We start from the raw sequence: 16,515 nt of genomic DNA on the forward strand, positions 1-16,515 counted from the left end.
ATCATCATGGCGCAGAGTCATAATTGAGCAATGTCTGTCCCACCATAGGTATTACTAGTGTGTACTATGTGGACTGATTCACAAAGGTAAAGTTAAACTTTGGGTGTAAATTCCCTCTTACATTTTAACTGAACTAGCTGCAACTTTACAAGTAGTAACCTTGCTATGAGTATTAACTAACTACTAGTAGAAATAGTAACTCCTTCTGAAGTGGTAGGGATTACTTAATACTCACAAAATTACTGATGGAGTGGTTACTAATTGTAAACTTGCGCTGCAGAAGAAAACTAATACCAAAAATGTAACATACTTTTACTTTATGAATCAGGCCTTGTGTTGCTTGGGATGCTAAACTTTCTTCTGAGTCTGAACTTGAGGTTTTCATCAGTTTTGTTTTAATCATTTCATTAAATGAGATGCTAGCATCTTGGATTGCTTAGTTGCAAGTTTCTGATGCTAGTTTTTGTAATACGAGTTTTTGGTCATTGTTGTGGTCTGTTTTCAGTTTTTGATAACCCACTAACTCTGTGTTTTCTTTCAGTCTTGTTGCTTGTAATGTACAATCCTTCTCAATAATCCTACAGTTGGAGTTTACCTCATTTGTAATAGGTGGGAGTGAGACCTCACTTTGTTATGTCTTCCCTGTTAGCGCCAGCCCACTACCATCACCACAATTAACAAGGCCCTTTGTGAAACCCTGCAATAATGTTTTGGAAGATTGAGAGAGGTAGCAGCCATCACTTCATCTATTCAGTTAAGAACTAAGAAGTGCACTAGTTAGGAGCTTATTACTGAAGTTGTTTTCAGCAAGAAAAGATAGAAAAAAAAAGATTAAAAAGATGTGTATGTTGTAGGCATATGCCCCTGTGGTCAATATTTACAGAGGTACTGGTGGTTGGATAAGGGTATTAGCTAACCAGTTTACACTTTGATAAGTGGCAAAAAAAGTACAAAACCCTCATCAACCACTCTGGTAGCTGGGTTTAGTGGACTGCAGGAAGAGGTAGGTAAAGTAATTTACTGAGGAAATATATGGCAAGTGTCTTCAGGTAGGGAACATCTAGGGGGAAAAGTGGATGTACAGTATGAAACTATTTCAGACGATAGCTTTCTGTCAATAAAAAACCCACAATCCTACGCTAAGTAAAAAGCAGTGGAAAAACCAAAGACAGATAGCGAATGAAATGCATTAGAAATAAAAATCATTTAGTTTTTTTCAGGGGAAACCCACTCACTTCAGCCCCACCCCTCTCGTGAAGCAAATACCCCCAAATGCCCGACCCTTTGCCCAATTTCCCTTCCCAGTTCCCACACTCTCCACCCACAACAACACTCTTTTTCCCAGCCATAAATGTCAATTTTAGGACAGGCTCAGTGGTCATCCATATGGTCGAAGTAGAGGGCCAGGTTGTTCTGGCCATGCTGAAGCAGTGCCAGCTCATGTAGGGAGTTGCGGAGGAGGCAGCCTGTTGATAATAACGCAGAGGAGAGGGGTGGTATTCCAGCGAGCAGCAGCAGTGGACCCTGGCTGCAGGTGTCGCTAGCTTTGATCTGGCCACGATAAAGGTGGGCCAGGCTGGCAGGCCAAGGAACTGGAGACATGTGCCTTCTCCTTCAAGGCCAACTGCCGGCGGTATTCAGCCAAAGCAGCCTCCATCCTCTGGTGCTGACCTGGGCTGCTCTCTCCTGCTATAATGAGTGACTTCCAGCAGCAGGAGTAGCTTTAGCAAGAAAGAAATTAAAAAACATAACTTGTAATGCTCAGTACAAACACTTACTATGTCACAGTAGCAAAGCATTGTTGGTCCTGCTAGGCACATTGGAATTTATGAAGTGATCAGTCACAGGTCCAAGTCTTTCCCACACATGCATCACATAAAAATGTAATAACACTGCCTTCAAGGAATTAAGGCAGAATACCACCATAATAAAAAAGTGATTTCATAGTGAAACTAAACAGAAACTGTGGGGCATATTACCAAGCAATAGCGATAATTATCGCTATTGCTTGGTTAGAGACAAAAATTTACCGCTGAGCTGCGGCGATTTTTATCGCAAATAAACCTTGGTATTACCAAGGTTTATCGCAAATGCGATAAAAATCGGCCGCAATGCATGAATATCGCTGAAAAGTCAGCGATATTCATGCATTATCGAGCTAATGCTCTTAGCCATGTTATCCACCTCCCATTGGATAACATGGCTAAGAACTGCTCAGGGCAGGTGTTACTAAGCGCGAATATCTCCATAAGTTGGTAATAGGAGATAGCGATGTTAGCGACTGTTTCCAGTCGCTAACATCTTGGCACGGCCACTTTGCATGTCATTAGTGATAAATATCACTGACGCTCAAAGTGGGGCCCAGGATGGTCGCTATCTCCTACTAGCTGTCGCTAACTGGTGTTAGCGACAGCTAGGTAATAGGGAGATAATGTTATCTCCGCTTTCTTGGCTTTTAAAGCCAAAAAAGCGGAGATAAACCCCCTTGATAATATGCCCCTTTGTGTGTTAGGAATTACCTCTCAATTATGAGTAAGGTATTTATCATGCACAATTAGTAGTATACTTGATAGTATATGTAGAATATTAATGAACTCTACAGCATATGCTTGGGACAGCTGTAATGGGTAATTTGCTTATTATAATTGATTCCAATATTCCTGCTTTTCTCCAACTGCCTCTTCAATTCTACCCTGACTACAAACTTAGAGGCAGATTGAATATTGCATCACACATGTGACATATAAACGATATCCTGTGTGTCATAAGTAGACAATGCACAGATTATATAAACAATGCACTGCAGTACAGGAAATGGAACGCATTTTATTTGGAATGTTTGTCTCAGTATATCCCACCTGCCAAACTCTAAATAAGGCACTTAGGGCCAGATGTAGGTAATCCCAGTTTACCTACTCTTAAATACCGAATCATACCGATTCGGTATTTAAGAACAGGTAAATGGGATGTAGGTAATTTTTCTGTAAAAATTACCGAATCGGTAAGTTTCGGTAATTATAGAATTGGTATTTACCGATTTGGTAATTGCCATTCATTCCTATGGGCCTGGAGGCCCATAGGAATGAATGTCAATTACCGAATCGGTAAATACCGATTCGGTAAAAGGGGGAAACATTGAAGGGTGGCAGGGTGTCACTTTGACACCCTGTTGCACCCCTCAATTGTGTATGGGTGCACATGTTGCAGACATACATGCCCTAAGGGCATGTATGTCTGCAACATGGCACTGTTTGAAAAGCAAAAAAAATGCGTTTTCAAAGGATTTCATTATTTACCACCAACTTCTAGTTGGTGGTAAATAACGAATCCCAAAAAGGGGAAAGGACTCATTTGAGTGCTCCCTACATTGCAAATTCGGTAATTTACCGATTCGGTATTTTAAGGAATCGTTAATTTGCCGATTCCTTCAAATACCGAATCGGTAAATTCCTGAATTTGCAATTTAGGGCCCCCTACATCCCAAATGCCCAATACCAGTCGGTAACGGCCGAAATTGGGTAATTTCGGCCGTTACCGACCGGTACTGGGCCTCCTACATCTGGACCTTAGTCCCATATTACACCCTGGGCTCCACCACAAATTATTTTCAACAAATATGTTCCCTTGGCAGTAGGGAAAGTTAGTCTACTGAAAGGTAAGTTACAGGGATTAGGCTAGGTAGAGGTTTAGTTTTAGAATAATGGGGTGTAATTGAGCATATGCTGCACTTTTCCTTAGTCACATTGGTCGAAGAAGGACATTGACAACTTGAAGGATGGTCGCTATCTCCTACTAGCTGTCGCTAACTGGTGTTAGCGACAGCTAGGTAATAGGGAGATAATTTTATCTCCGCTTTCTTGGCTTTTAAAGCCAAAAAAGCGGAGATAAACCCCCTTGATAATATGCCCCTTTGTGTGTTAGGAATTACCTCTCAATTATGAGTAAGGTATTTATCATGCAAAATTAGTAGTATACTTGATAGTATATGTAGAATATTAATGTACTCTACAGCATATGCTTGGGACAGCTGTAATGGGTAATTTGCTTATTATAATTGATTCCAATATTCCTGCTTTTCTCCAACTGCCTCTTCAATTCTACCCTGACTACAAACTTAGAGGCAGATTGAATATTGCATCACACATGTGACATATAAACGATATCCTGTGTGTCATAAGTAGACAATGCACAGATTATATAAACAATGCACTGCAGTACAGGAAATGGAACGCATTTTATTTGGAATGTTTGTCTCAGTATATCCCACCTGCCAAACTCTAAATAAGGCACTTAGGGCCAGATGTAGGTAATCCCAGTTTACCTACTCTTAAATACCGAATCATACCGATTCGGTATTTAAGAACAGGTAAATGGAATGTAGGTAATTTTTCTGTAAAAATTACCGAATTGGTAAGTTTCGGTAATTATAGAATTGGTATTTACCGATTTGGTAATTGCCATTCATTCCTATGGGCCTGGAGGCCCATAGGAATGAATGTCAATTACCGAATCGGTAAATACCGATTCGGTAAAAGGGGGAAACATTGAAGGGTGGCAGGGTGTCACTTTGACACCCTGTTGCACCCCTCAATTGTGTATGGGTGCACATGTTGCAGACATACATGCCCTAAGGGCATGTATGTCTGCAACATGGCACTGTTTGAAAAGCAAAAAAAATGCGTTTTCAAAGGATTTCATTATTTACCACCAACTTCTAGTTGGTGGTAAATAACTGTTAGACGGGGACCTGGAGGGTCGGCCGAGCACAAGGGGAGAGGCCTCCGGTGAGGGCCGTCTCCAGCGATCGTACAGACGAGTAACTTCCCCCCCACAGATGGACACCACACGAAGATCAGCTTAACACCTTTTATAGGCAATTCTTTGAGTAAGGGGGTACAATACACGGAGATCAGGACACGATGATCCTCTCAATTCTAGTCTCTATTAGGGGAAGGGGGTAGCGGGACAGTCTTGGTACCTACAGGTACTGAGGTGAAACGGTGGTAGCTCACAATCCTCGAGCTCGGCGTTCGGACGGGTCAGACCGCGGCAGCGCCAGCAGGTCCCGAAGAGGTCGTAGGTGGCAACGGGCCGCGGCAGCGCCAGCAGGTCCCGAAGAGGTCGTAGGTGGCAACGGGCCGCGGCAGCGCCAGCAGGTCCCAACGAGGATGACGGTTACAACGGGCCGCGGCAGCGCCAGCAGGTCCCACGAGGATGAACGGTGCAGAAGGCCGCGGCAGCGCCAGCAGGCAGGACAATAGTTCACAAGGCAGGGCTGCGGCAGCGCCAGCAGTCCGTCAAGGATGAGTTCTTCTCGGTGTCTCTCGACTCCAGGATACAACTGCCCTCCTGCTCTGGGGCTGCCTCAGTTATAGGTCTGGCGCCCTTTGATGTCCGGACCCTCGCACTGGGAGGTCGGGAGGTCCGGGATGAGGGAGTCCAGACACCCAGCAGGGGGGTGGAGCCAGCACCCGGGGAGGCTGGGGGCGATCGGCACCTGGCGGGGGAGAGCCATCGACACTTCTTTCTCCCATTAACCTGCCAAGTGGTCCGTTCACCTCCTGGATGGATGGTGGTGCCGGGATGTCGGGGCCCGGCCAGGCCCAGGGTTGGGGTCGAGCCGAGGCCACGCGGCCGCGTGTTGCAGTGTCCAAGATGGCGGCTGGGCCGGGCAATGGGGTTGACGGGGGCCTGGGCCCGTGGCACAGAGATATCCGGGAGTATGCGTCCCGGAGGGGGATGGGTTGCGGGTTGTTTCTGCGGGTAGCACCCGGAGAGCCGATGTCTGGGCCCTGTCATGCGGGGAGGGAGCGAGCCCTTCGTGGGGCCTGTCCAACATGCGTCCCCCCAGCTGAAGGCGGGGAGAGTCACCCATCCTCTTGGGGACTCTCCTCGTCAAGGCGGAAAAAGCGGGACAGGCCGTCCGCGTTGGCGTGGTCTTGGCCAGGGCGATGCTCCACAGTGAAGTCCATCCCCTGCAGGGAGATGGACCATCGCAATAGTTTGGGGTTCTCTCCCCGCATTTGCATTAGCCATTGCAGGGGCCGATGATCTGTTTGTACCCGGAAGTGGGTTCCGAAGAGGTAAGGCCGGAGCTTCTTGAGGGCCCATACTACTGCGAAGGCCTCTCGCTCAATGGTGCTCCAGCGCTGTTCTCGGGGCAGGAGGCGTCTGCTGAGGAAGGCCACTGGTTGGTCGACTCCCTCGGGGTTCAGTTGGGAGAGGACGGCCCGATGCCCTGGTCTGAGGCATCCGTCTGGACGATGAACTCACGGCTGTAGTCGGGGGCCTGGAGCACAGGAGCTGTGCACATGGCGGCTTTCAGCCTCTCGAAGGTTGCTTGACAGTCTGGAGTCCAGTTGACGGTTTTTGGGTTGGTCTTGGATGTGAGTTCCGTGAGGGGCCGAACAATGCTGCCATAGTCCTTCACGAACCGCCGATAGTATCCGGTGAGCCCCAAGAAGACTCGGACCTCGGTTTGAGTTACGGGGGGCCGCCAGGACTGGATGGCAGCGATCTTGAGCTGGAGGGGGGCCACCAGACCGCTCCCCACTTGGTGTCCGAGGTAGGTCACGGACCCCTGGCCTATTTGGCACTTGCTGGCCTTGATTGTGAGGCCGGCCTGTTGGAGGGCTTGCAGGACCCCTCGGAGGTGGCGGAGGTGGTCTGACCAGTGGCGGCTATACACCGCGATGTCGTCCAGGTAGGCGGCGCTGAACTCCTCGAGGCCCGCCAATACCTGGTTCACAAGTCGTTGAAACGTGGCTGGAGCGTTTTTCATGCCGAAGGGCATCACTCTGAAATGGTAGTGTCCATCCGGGGTGGAGAAAGCGGATCGTTCTTGTGCCCTGGGGGTGAGGCCGATCTGCCAGTAGCCCGCCGTCAGGTCGAAGATGCTTAGGTAGCGGGCCGCCCCCATGCGGTGAACTAACTCGTCGGCTCGGGGGATGGGGTGAGCGTCGGTTCGGGTGACAGCGTTCAGACCCCGATAGTCGACGCAGAACCGGAGTTCGGGTGTGGTGCCCGGGGCCGCCGCTTTGGGGACCAGTACAACCGGGCTGGCCCAGGGGCTGTCCGAGGGTTCGATGACTCCGAGGGCGAGCATCTTGGAGACTTCTTCTTGGATGCAGGTGCGTACCCGATCTGGTACTCGGTACGGCCGGTGTCGGATAGGAGGACTGTCGCCGGTGTCCACGTCGTGCAGGCACCAGGGGGTGACCCCGGGTGTGAGGGAGAATAGGCGTGCAAATTGCAGCAGGAGGGCCCGACAGTCTTGGCGCTGCTCCGGGGTCAGGGCCTTGGAGAGTTGGACCCCGTCCACTGAACCATCTTTTTCCCCGGTCCCCAGCAGGTCAGGGAGGGGCTCGGAGTCCTCTTCAGCTCCACTGTCTGTGGCCATCAGCAGGCTGAGCTCCGAGCGCACGAAGTGGGGTTTGAGTCTGTTGGCGTGGAGGACCCGGAGGGGGTTCCGGGGGGATTCCATGTCGATGAGGTAGGTGACGGGGCTCTTACGCTCGATCACCTTGAAGGGCCCCGTCCACTTGTCCTGTAAGGCACAGGGTTCGATGGGGGACATCACCCACACCTGCTGGCCAGGCTCGAATTCGATGGAGGAGGCCTGTTGATCGTATCACTTCTTCATGTCCTCCTGACTGGCCTCAAGATTGGCTTTGGCGAGCTCTCTGAATCGCCGGGTCTGATTACGGAGGGTCAGGAGGTACTTGTAGAAGTCTGGAGGGGTCTTCAGGGGGGCCATTTCCCACTCCTCCTTAACTAGGCTGAGAGGCCCGCGAACAGGGTGTCCGTGCAGGAGTTCGAAGGGGCTGAAGCCGAGGGACTTCTGGGGGACTTCTCGGTAGGCGAAGAGGAGGCACGGTAGTAGCACGTCCCACTGGCGGCGTAGGGGTTCTTCCAGCCCCATGATCATCCCCTTGAGAGTGCGGTTGAATCGCTCGACCAGTCCGTTTCCTTGCGGGTGATAGGGGGTTGTGAATCGGTAGGTGACTCCGCACTGTTGCCATAGGGATTTCATATATTTTGAAATAAAGTTCGTGCCCCTGTCACTGACGACCTCCCTGGGGAAGCCCACTCGAGAGAAGATCCCCATTAAGGCTCGCCCTACCACTGGTGCTGTTACAGTTCGAAGGGGAACCGCCTCAGGATAGCGGGTGGCGTGGTCCACAAGGACCAGGATGAAGCGATGCCCTTGTGCTGTTCAGGGGTCCAGGGGCCCCACAATGTCTATTCCCACCCTTTCGAACGGGGTGGTCACCACGGGGAATGGTTGCAGGGGGGCCTTGAGTTTGCGGCCGCTCTTCCCGCTGGCCTGGCAGGTCGGGCAGGACTGGCAGTGGGTGGAGACGTCATTTCTCATCCTAGGCCAGTAAAAGTGAGTCACCAGGCGGTTGTATGTTTTGTCTTGCCCCAAGTGTCCAGCCAGGGGGACATCATGGGCCAGGTTCAAAAGGAAGTCTCTGAAGCGGAGGGGCACCACCAGCACTCGACTGGTCCCCAGCTCCGCTACTCTTTGTTCGCTGTACAGCAGGTCATTGTCCCAATAGATCCAGTGGGCCCCTGCTGTGTCTCCTGCGCTCTGGGCGAGCGCTTGCTGTCGCAGTCCCTCGAGGGAGGGACAGGTCTTTTGCTCTTGCCGGAATTGTTCTTGGGTGGGCCCCCCTTCCTGACGCCACTGAGCCAGGTCCGGAAGGTCTTGGGGCTGAGCGGGCTCTTCTTGGGGCTGTTCCGGGGTGTCGGTAGGGATGGAGTCTCCCTCCGGAGCGATCGGGGGAGGAGGTGCTGGCCATGCGGGTTCTTCAGATTTAGGGATGGTGTCGGCGGCCATGGACCGGGTTGTTACGCACGCCCAGCCCGGGAGGCCTAACATCCCCAGGTGCTCTCTTCTTTCAACGGCTGCCCACGGGGAACTCTCGAGATCGTTCCCCAGGAGGCAGTCCACGGGGGCATCGTCGCGGACAGTCACTTTTAGCATCCCGGACACTCCTCCCCATTCGAAGGGGACGCAGGCCATCCGACACAGGCTCTCCGAATTGTCGGCCGATCGGACGGGGCAAAGAACATTTGGCAGGATTTGTTCTGGGGTCACCAGGTGACAACGGACGGCCATCACGCTGGCCCCTGTGTCACGCAGGGCTTCGGCCTTACGCCCATTTATGTTCACCCACTGGCTGTACTTCCTGGTGTTGGCTGGTAGGGGAGCCCGCGGGATCAGGTCTCTCCCCCCTAGGCAGGCCAGGGTCATGGCGGCAGGTTCCCACTCGGGCTGCTCCTGCTCGTAATCTTCAGGCTCCTCGGAGACTTGCTCTTCTCCTAGGGCGGCGGCAGCCACCTGGCGGGGCCCGGGGTCTGGTTCTTTGGGCAGGTCGGGTCACTGGCATAGTGGCCGACTCGCTGGCATCGATGACACGTAATGTTGGCTCGGAACCCCGGGCGCATCGGGGGGTTGCCCCGGCCGGCCGGGGGCGGTGTGTAGTTCGCGGGAGCGGCCGGGACGGCGTCTCTGCCCCGGCCCGGGCCTCCTCCTCCTCCTCGGGGATGATGATGACCTTGGTTGGGTCTGTTCTGCTCATTGGGCCCACTTCGGGCCACTCGGGTGCTCTCCCATCGGTCAGCCTCGGCGGCGAGCTGCCGTGGGTCAGTCAATTTACTGTCGAGGAGGTGCTGCCTGAGCTCGACGAAGCAGTTGTTGGAGAGGTGCTCCCACACAATGAGGTTGAAGAGCTGTTCGTAGGTGGTTACGTTGCTACCCTTGATCCATCCCTCGAAAGCTCGGCTGAAATAGTTCACATATTCTATCCAGGTTGTACCCGGGATGCGGGTGCAGTTGCGGAACCTCTGGCAGTACATCTCGGACGTTAGCCCATATCGACTGAGGAGGGCGGCCTTCATGTGGTCATAGGACATCATTTGATGGTCCGGAAGCTGCAGCAGGGCATCACGGCCTTCATTGACGAATCTCCCCCATAGACCGGCCCCCCAGTCACTTCGAGCGATCCGGTGGGCAGTCATGGCGTTCTCGTAGGCCTTGAACCACTGCTGTATGTCGTCGTTCCGGACATATTCCCGGACCACATCTATGGGGATGTGGACCTTCTGTTCGGTAGTACCTGGGGGGCGCGGTTGCTCGGGCACCCCTAGGTCTTTGTTCTGTTTGCGCATCTCTATCTCCGCTAGCTTGCACTCGTGTTCGTATGTCAGTCTTTTTTCTTCGAGTTCTCTCTGTCTCTGCTTCTCCTCTCGCTCTTCTTGGAGCCGTAAGTGTTCTAAGTTCATCTTTTGTTCTGCCAGTTTCAATTCTCCGTCTAATTTGAGCCGTACCAGCTCTAACTCGTGAAGTCTATTTTTCTCTCGTTCTCGGATCTCTTCCCGGGAGAGATCCGTTCTCCTTTCTTCTGTCAGGGTAGTGTTTGTTTCCGGGGCTTCGAGGTCCCGGGGTCCGGCGGTATTTGTCTCTGCCCAGGATTCTAGGGCGTGTTTGAAGTCCTCTTTCGGGCTCAGACCGGTGGTAGCAATGCCTAGTTCTATGCAAAATTGTTTTAGCTCTCGGTGGTTGTACTCTTCCAGTTTTTCCATCTGGAATTTCTCTGCATATCCGCTCTCTCTGGTCGTCATCGTGGATTAGTCGTAGGGTGAGTTACTCTCTGTACGGTACGCGTTGGTTCGGATCGCGCCGCTGGCCACCAATGTTAGACGGGGACCTGGAGGGTCGGCCGAGCACAAGGGGAGAGGCCTCCGGTGAGGGCCGTCTCCAGCGATCGTACAGACGAGTAACTTCCCCCCCACAGATGGACACCACACGAAGATCAGCTTAACACCTTTTATAGGCAATTCTTTGAGTAAGGGGGTACGATACACGGAGATCAGGACACGATGATCCTCTCAATTCTAGTCTCTATTAGGGGAAGGGGGTAGCGGGACAGTCTTGGTACCTACAGGTACTGAGGTGAAACGGTGGTAGCTCACAATCCTCGAGCTCGGCGTTCGGACGGGTCAGACCGCGGCAGCGCCAGCAGGTCCCGAAGAGGTCGTAGGTGGCAACGGGCCGCGGCAGCGCCAGCAGGTCCCGAAGAGGTCGTAGGTGGCAACGGGCCGCGGCAGCGCCAGCAGGTCCCAACGAGGATGACGGTTACAACGGGCCGCGGCAGCGCCAGCAGGTCCCACGAGGATGAACGGTGCAGAAGGCCGCGGCAGCGCCAGCAGGCAGGACAATAGTTCACAAGGCAGGGCTGCGGCAGCGCCAGCAGTCCGTCAAGGATGAGTTCTTCTCGGTGTCTCTCGACTCCAGGATACAACTGCCCTCCTGCTCTGGGGCTGCCTCAGTTATAGGTCTGGCGCCCTTTGATGTCCGGACCCTCGCACTGGGAGGTCGGGAGGTCCGGGATGAGGGAGTCCAGACACCCAGCAGGGGGGTGGAGCCAGCACCCGGGGAGGCTGGGGGCGATCGGCACCTGGCGGGGGAGAGCCATCGACACTTCTTTCTCCCATTAACCTGCCAAGTGGTCCGTTCACCTCCTGGATGGATGGTGGTGCCGGGATGTCGGGGCCCGGCCAGGCCCAGGGTTGGGGTCGAGCCGAGGCCACGCGGCCGCATGTTGCAGTGTCCAAGATGGCGGCTGGGCCGGGCAATGGGGTTGACGGGGGCCTGGGCCCGTGGCACAGAGATATCCGGGAGCATGCGTCCCGGAGGGGGACGGGTTGCGGGTTGTTTCTGCGGGTAGCACCCGGAGAGCCGATGTCTGGGCCCTGTCATGCGGGGAGGGAGCGAGCCCTTCGTGGGGCCTGTCCAACAATAACGAATCCCAAAAAGGGGAAAGGACTCATTTGAGTGCTCCCTACATTGCAAATTCAGTAATTTACCGATTCGGTATTTTAAGGAATCGTTAATTTGCCGATTCCTTCAAATACCGAATCGGTAAATTGCCGAATTTGCAATTTAGGGCCCCCTACATCCCAAATGCCCAATACCAGTCGGTAACGGCCGAAATTCGGTAATTTCGGCCGTTACCGACCGGTACTGGGCCTCCTACATCTGGACCTTAGTCCCATATTACACCCTGGGCTCCACCACAAATTTTTTTCAACAAATATGTTCCCTTGGCAGTAGGGAAAGTTAGTCTACTGAAAGGTAAGTTACAGGGATTAGGCTAGGTAGAGGTTTAGTTTTAGAATAATGGGGTGTAATTGAGCATATGCTGCACTTTTCCTTAGTCACATTGGTCGAAGAAGGACATTGACAACTGGAAGGCAGAAAACAACTGTAGCAGGAGTGAATTTGTCCTGGAAGCGACGAAATATAAGTCACTTGGGCAAAGAAATGTGGCACATGCCGATATGAAATTCACTTCAACCATCAAAGGGGCAAAGAAACAAAGATCATTCGTTGCAATGCATGAATAGCTCAAAATATAATTTTAGCTTTAGGAATCTAGGAAAAGGCTATCTGATTTAGAAAGCGCAAAGCTGTGATTGTCAGAATGTGTTCTATAGAAAGTACTGCTAATCTTTTTTTAAAATAATCTTTATTTCTTACATCAGCTCGCTAGGGCAAGAGGGCATCCAAGAGCGAGGCAGATGTCACCACCTGCACCACAGTGGGTGGGAGTGCCAGCACTGCAGCTGTGGCAGATGAGTTTGCTGGCTCCAGTAAGTCTGATGTATTATTATTTCTTACTTTTACCTCTCATACACTAGTAAAATAATTCAGCCTTGTGTATTTTTTTATACTATCTACTTTTTTCAACTCCTCTATCTAATGTTTGTAATCCTTGTATAACATTATTTTTCTATACTTCCTTTTTCGGCAGATACGTTTTTCCTGTCTGTAACTTTCTTCTGCGCTCGGTTTAGTAAGCTTTCCCTCACCCCTCTTTCATATCTCTTGTGGTACTGTAAGATTAAGGGAACAGATTTTTGCTACCTTTCAGAAGATTGCCGGCCCAAGTAAACAATTGACCAAACATGTTGATTAAGGAGGCTTTTTGGATCAAACAGTCAAAAATAAATAGAGTGTCCATGTCATGGACACCCATTGTTGTCTTATTTGTACAGTATACCAGCAGTTTCCATAACAGTGCAGCACGGCAGGAAAGGAATGAGTTTCCTTTACCAAACAATACCATATGTCCTTTATTGACCATTCTCTGCCACCCCTTCATTGTGCTTTACTCTCATCCTTTTGTAGCCTTGTTCCACCATTCAGAGAAAAAAGTTACTGCTAAGAGAATTTTAGTGAGGTATTACTATTGTATTTTGTGCAAAATAATTACTTATGTGGCAAATCCGGTGTATAAAATGGGTATTTATCCTAATGTATTTATTTCCTCCAGCCACACAGACCAACAGTGCTGTAGCCAGTGCCAATAGCCAGTCAGGGAGTGGGATGGAGGAAGCCCAGGTGGTTGAAGGGGGAGCAGTCCCAGCGGTGGCAGGGACAAGTGGTAAGTCATCTTGCTTTCTTATTGACATTGCTGTATATGTTAAGCGAGGTAGATATCCAACCCATCCATTCCCTGCCCAAAGCATTTCACCACCTACAACTACAGCATGGTTTAATTCAGATCTGCAGTGCAGGCTGTGAAATGTACATCTGCTTCAGTTAAAAGTGTGGCTTTGCAAAGTTTGCAATGCATTACAAACCCAAAACAACGTGTTTCCCCACTACCTACTCAGTCACCTACTACTAGTACTTCACTTCATTATTCTTTCCTTCTGTCCCAGCATACCAAACATTTGTGAGTCTCCCTTTGAAATGCATACTACACATCAGGGAGATTGGGACTTTATGGGCTACATAAAGGCACAGAGAAGAACGCTAACACCTGGATATACTAATATTTTATATCTAACTGGAGTTGGCATCGCTTCTCAAATCAGCCCAAGTGAGCACCAAGCAACTCCAATCCTACAGTGGAACACCTATCCTGTCACCATGCACCACTACTTCAAGGGCCCAGATATATCAAGGGTTTGTTGTTTGTGTTGTCCTTGCCTATAATGATTGCTTTTGTGCAGGAAGATGTCCCTTTCCTGCACACGCTTCCATGTAATGTATGTGGCACCCTTGCACCATGGTGCCACATGGTTAAAGCTCTTTTGAATGATGGTAATGTCCTAATTCATGGCCTCCAAGACTGCACACTAGCACAACACTTTAAAGATGTTCTACATGCTGCAGCACATCTCATTTAGGAACCTGAAAAAATATGATCATCCTGATGTAACTCAATTGGTCCACTTTGCCAGCCCACACCACCTTTAAAACCAGCTGCATCACTTACACAGTTATCAAGACCAGCACTCCTATTTATCTTGCAGACAAGCTCAATATCTCTAGGGGTTTTTGATACATCCACAGCCAGGCCACTGTAGTGTCGTCCTGCCTGACCTCTGTATGGGACAGGACAGGCGACAGGAAAAGGAAGTGAGTCATAGGGAGGAGTTTAGTCTGTAAGCCAGTGTGAGGCTGGCAGGGAATAAAGGAAGACGTATATCTCCTACCTCTGCCTCGGTGTGTTAATTTGCAACGAGCGCCAGCGCTGCGACAATGGCGACGAGGATGGGATGGTTCTAAACCCCACAAGCAGCCCGCTCAGCCACCCAACGTGGCCGACCACCGAACCTTGCGGCAGAGAAGAAACCCGCCGAAGGCCGAGAAACACTCGACTGCAGCCGGTGAGAAGTGCTCGCCGATACAGCCCAGGGAGGAGAGGCGCGAAGAATCCAGAGCGCGGGTGCTCAGAAAACACCCCAGACACCCGACTGCTGCACTGGGAGGTAGGCGCGTATGCCAGAGCGCGACCTCCGCGTGTGCCAGAAGCGAGCAGCCGAGCGTGGAGCGCTGGAGAGCAGCACCCGGAGAGGCGCGAAGAATCCAGAGCGCGGGTGCTCAGAAAACACCCCAGACACCCGACTGCTGCACTGGGAGGTAGGCGCGTATGCCAGAGCGCGACCTCCGCGTGTGCCAGAAGTGAGCAGCCGAGCGTGGAGCGCTGGAGAGCAGCACCCGATTCCAGGCGCGAGCAAGGAGAAAAGAACCAGAACAGGCCACAGCGTGAGGAGCGCCGGTGAGTTAAACCCGACCGCTCCCTTCACGTGTGCTGTCTGCCGGGTCCTGGGACAGAGACACGAGGTCTACTGTCCCGTGTGGCGGCCATTTTGAAGTCAGGCGCCGCCTCTTACCAGACCCACACGCTCTCCCTGGCGGCCATCTTGAGGTCAGGCGCTTGTACCAAAGAGACATTACTCGTACACAGAGGCGCCTGAGGAACAACATTGCTCCCTAAGAGAATATGAGATAATACATGAACATTACGGGCAACTCATAAGCCCCGGATACACATTTCTACAGGGCGCAGATGTCCAATCCGGGCCCCGACAGCTCATCAGACACTGCCACCGCAGCATCGAGTGCATCAAGCACCGCAAGCTCAGGAAGCCCTGCTCCCAGCACAGGAAGCCCAGCTCCCAGCACCAGAGGCCCTGCTCCCACTGCACCGGCAATGGCGAACAACCCAGTGGGTGCCTCCTTCATGCGCCAACCTCAGCCTCTACCGCTGACGCCAGGCAACACCATGGGCCCCTCGTGGAAAACATGGAGTGAAGACTTCGAGGACTACATGGTCGGATCCCTAGTACAAGACGATAAGCAGAAACTTGTGGCTCTAAGGAATCTGATTGGTCCGGACATTGCACAAATCATCAAAGAGCTACCCAATGCTGCAACAGCCACCTATGATGAAACCAAAGCTGCACTCGACAGGCGCTTCCTCCACAAACGCAATGTGGATTATGAGCGACACACGTTCAACCTTGCCACGCAGGAGAAGGACGAATGTATGAGTGATTTCATCATACGCATACGGAGACTCGCACGATACTGCGACTTTGATAACTTCAAAACAGAAGATGCCCTGAGGCTTCGCATCATTGACGGCTGCTCATCTGAAGCCCTGCGCCGGAGGCTCCTAAAGAAACCCTACACGTTAGAGGAGATCGAGGAACTGACAAGAATCAATGACCAGGCAGAGGACTATGCGAAGCGGATGGGTACGCAGAAACCATCGGATCACAAAGACCACGCTTTGCGCATTCGTGCACACCAGTCTTCCAAGTCCGTCAAGCCCACCTCCAAGTCCTACAGGTCTCAACCGTCACGTCGAAGCTCGCGACACGCAAGACCCTCAAAAGCATCGCCCACCTGCTACAGGTGCGGTCAGGACTACCCACACTCAGGACAGTGCCCAGCCATCGGGCAACGATGCCACCGCTGTGGAAAAGATAATCACTTCGAGGTCGCATGCCAAGCCAAGCAACATAGTCACCGGTCATCGACCAAGGGGCATGAGTCACGCCATCATGCCCGAGCCATAAAAGACAAAGGACACAGGTCCTCCAGCTCATCTGACTCTAGTGTCCAGTCAGCGTACTCACAACAGTCAAGAGGTCGTTCCGGAAGCAGCCATCGCTCTAGACGCCATGTGACGGACTCCTATCGGTCCC

This window comes from Lissotriton helveticus, chromosome 8 (assembly GCF_964261635.1).
Source record: "Lissotriton helveticus chromosome 8, aLisHel1.1, whole genome shotgun sequence".
Classification (NCBI taxonomy): Eukaryota; Metazoa; Chordata; class Amphibia; order Caudata; family Salamandridae; genus Lissotriton; species Lissotriton helveticus.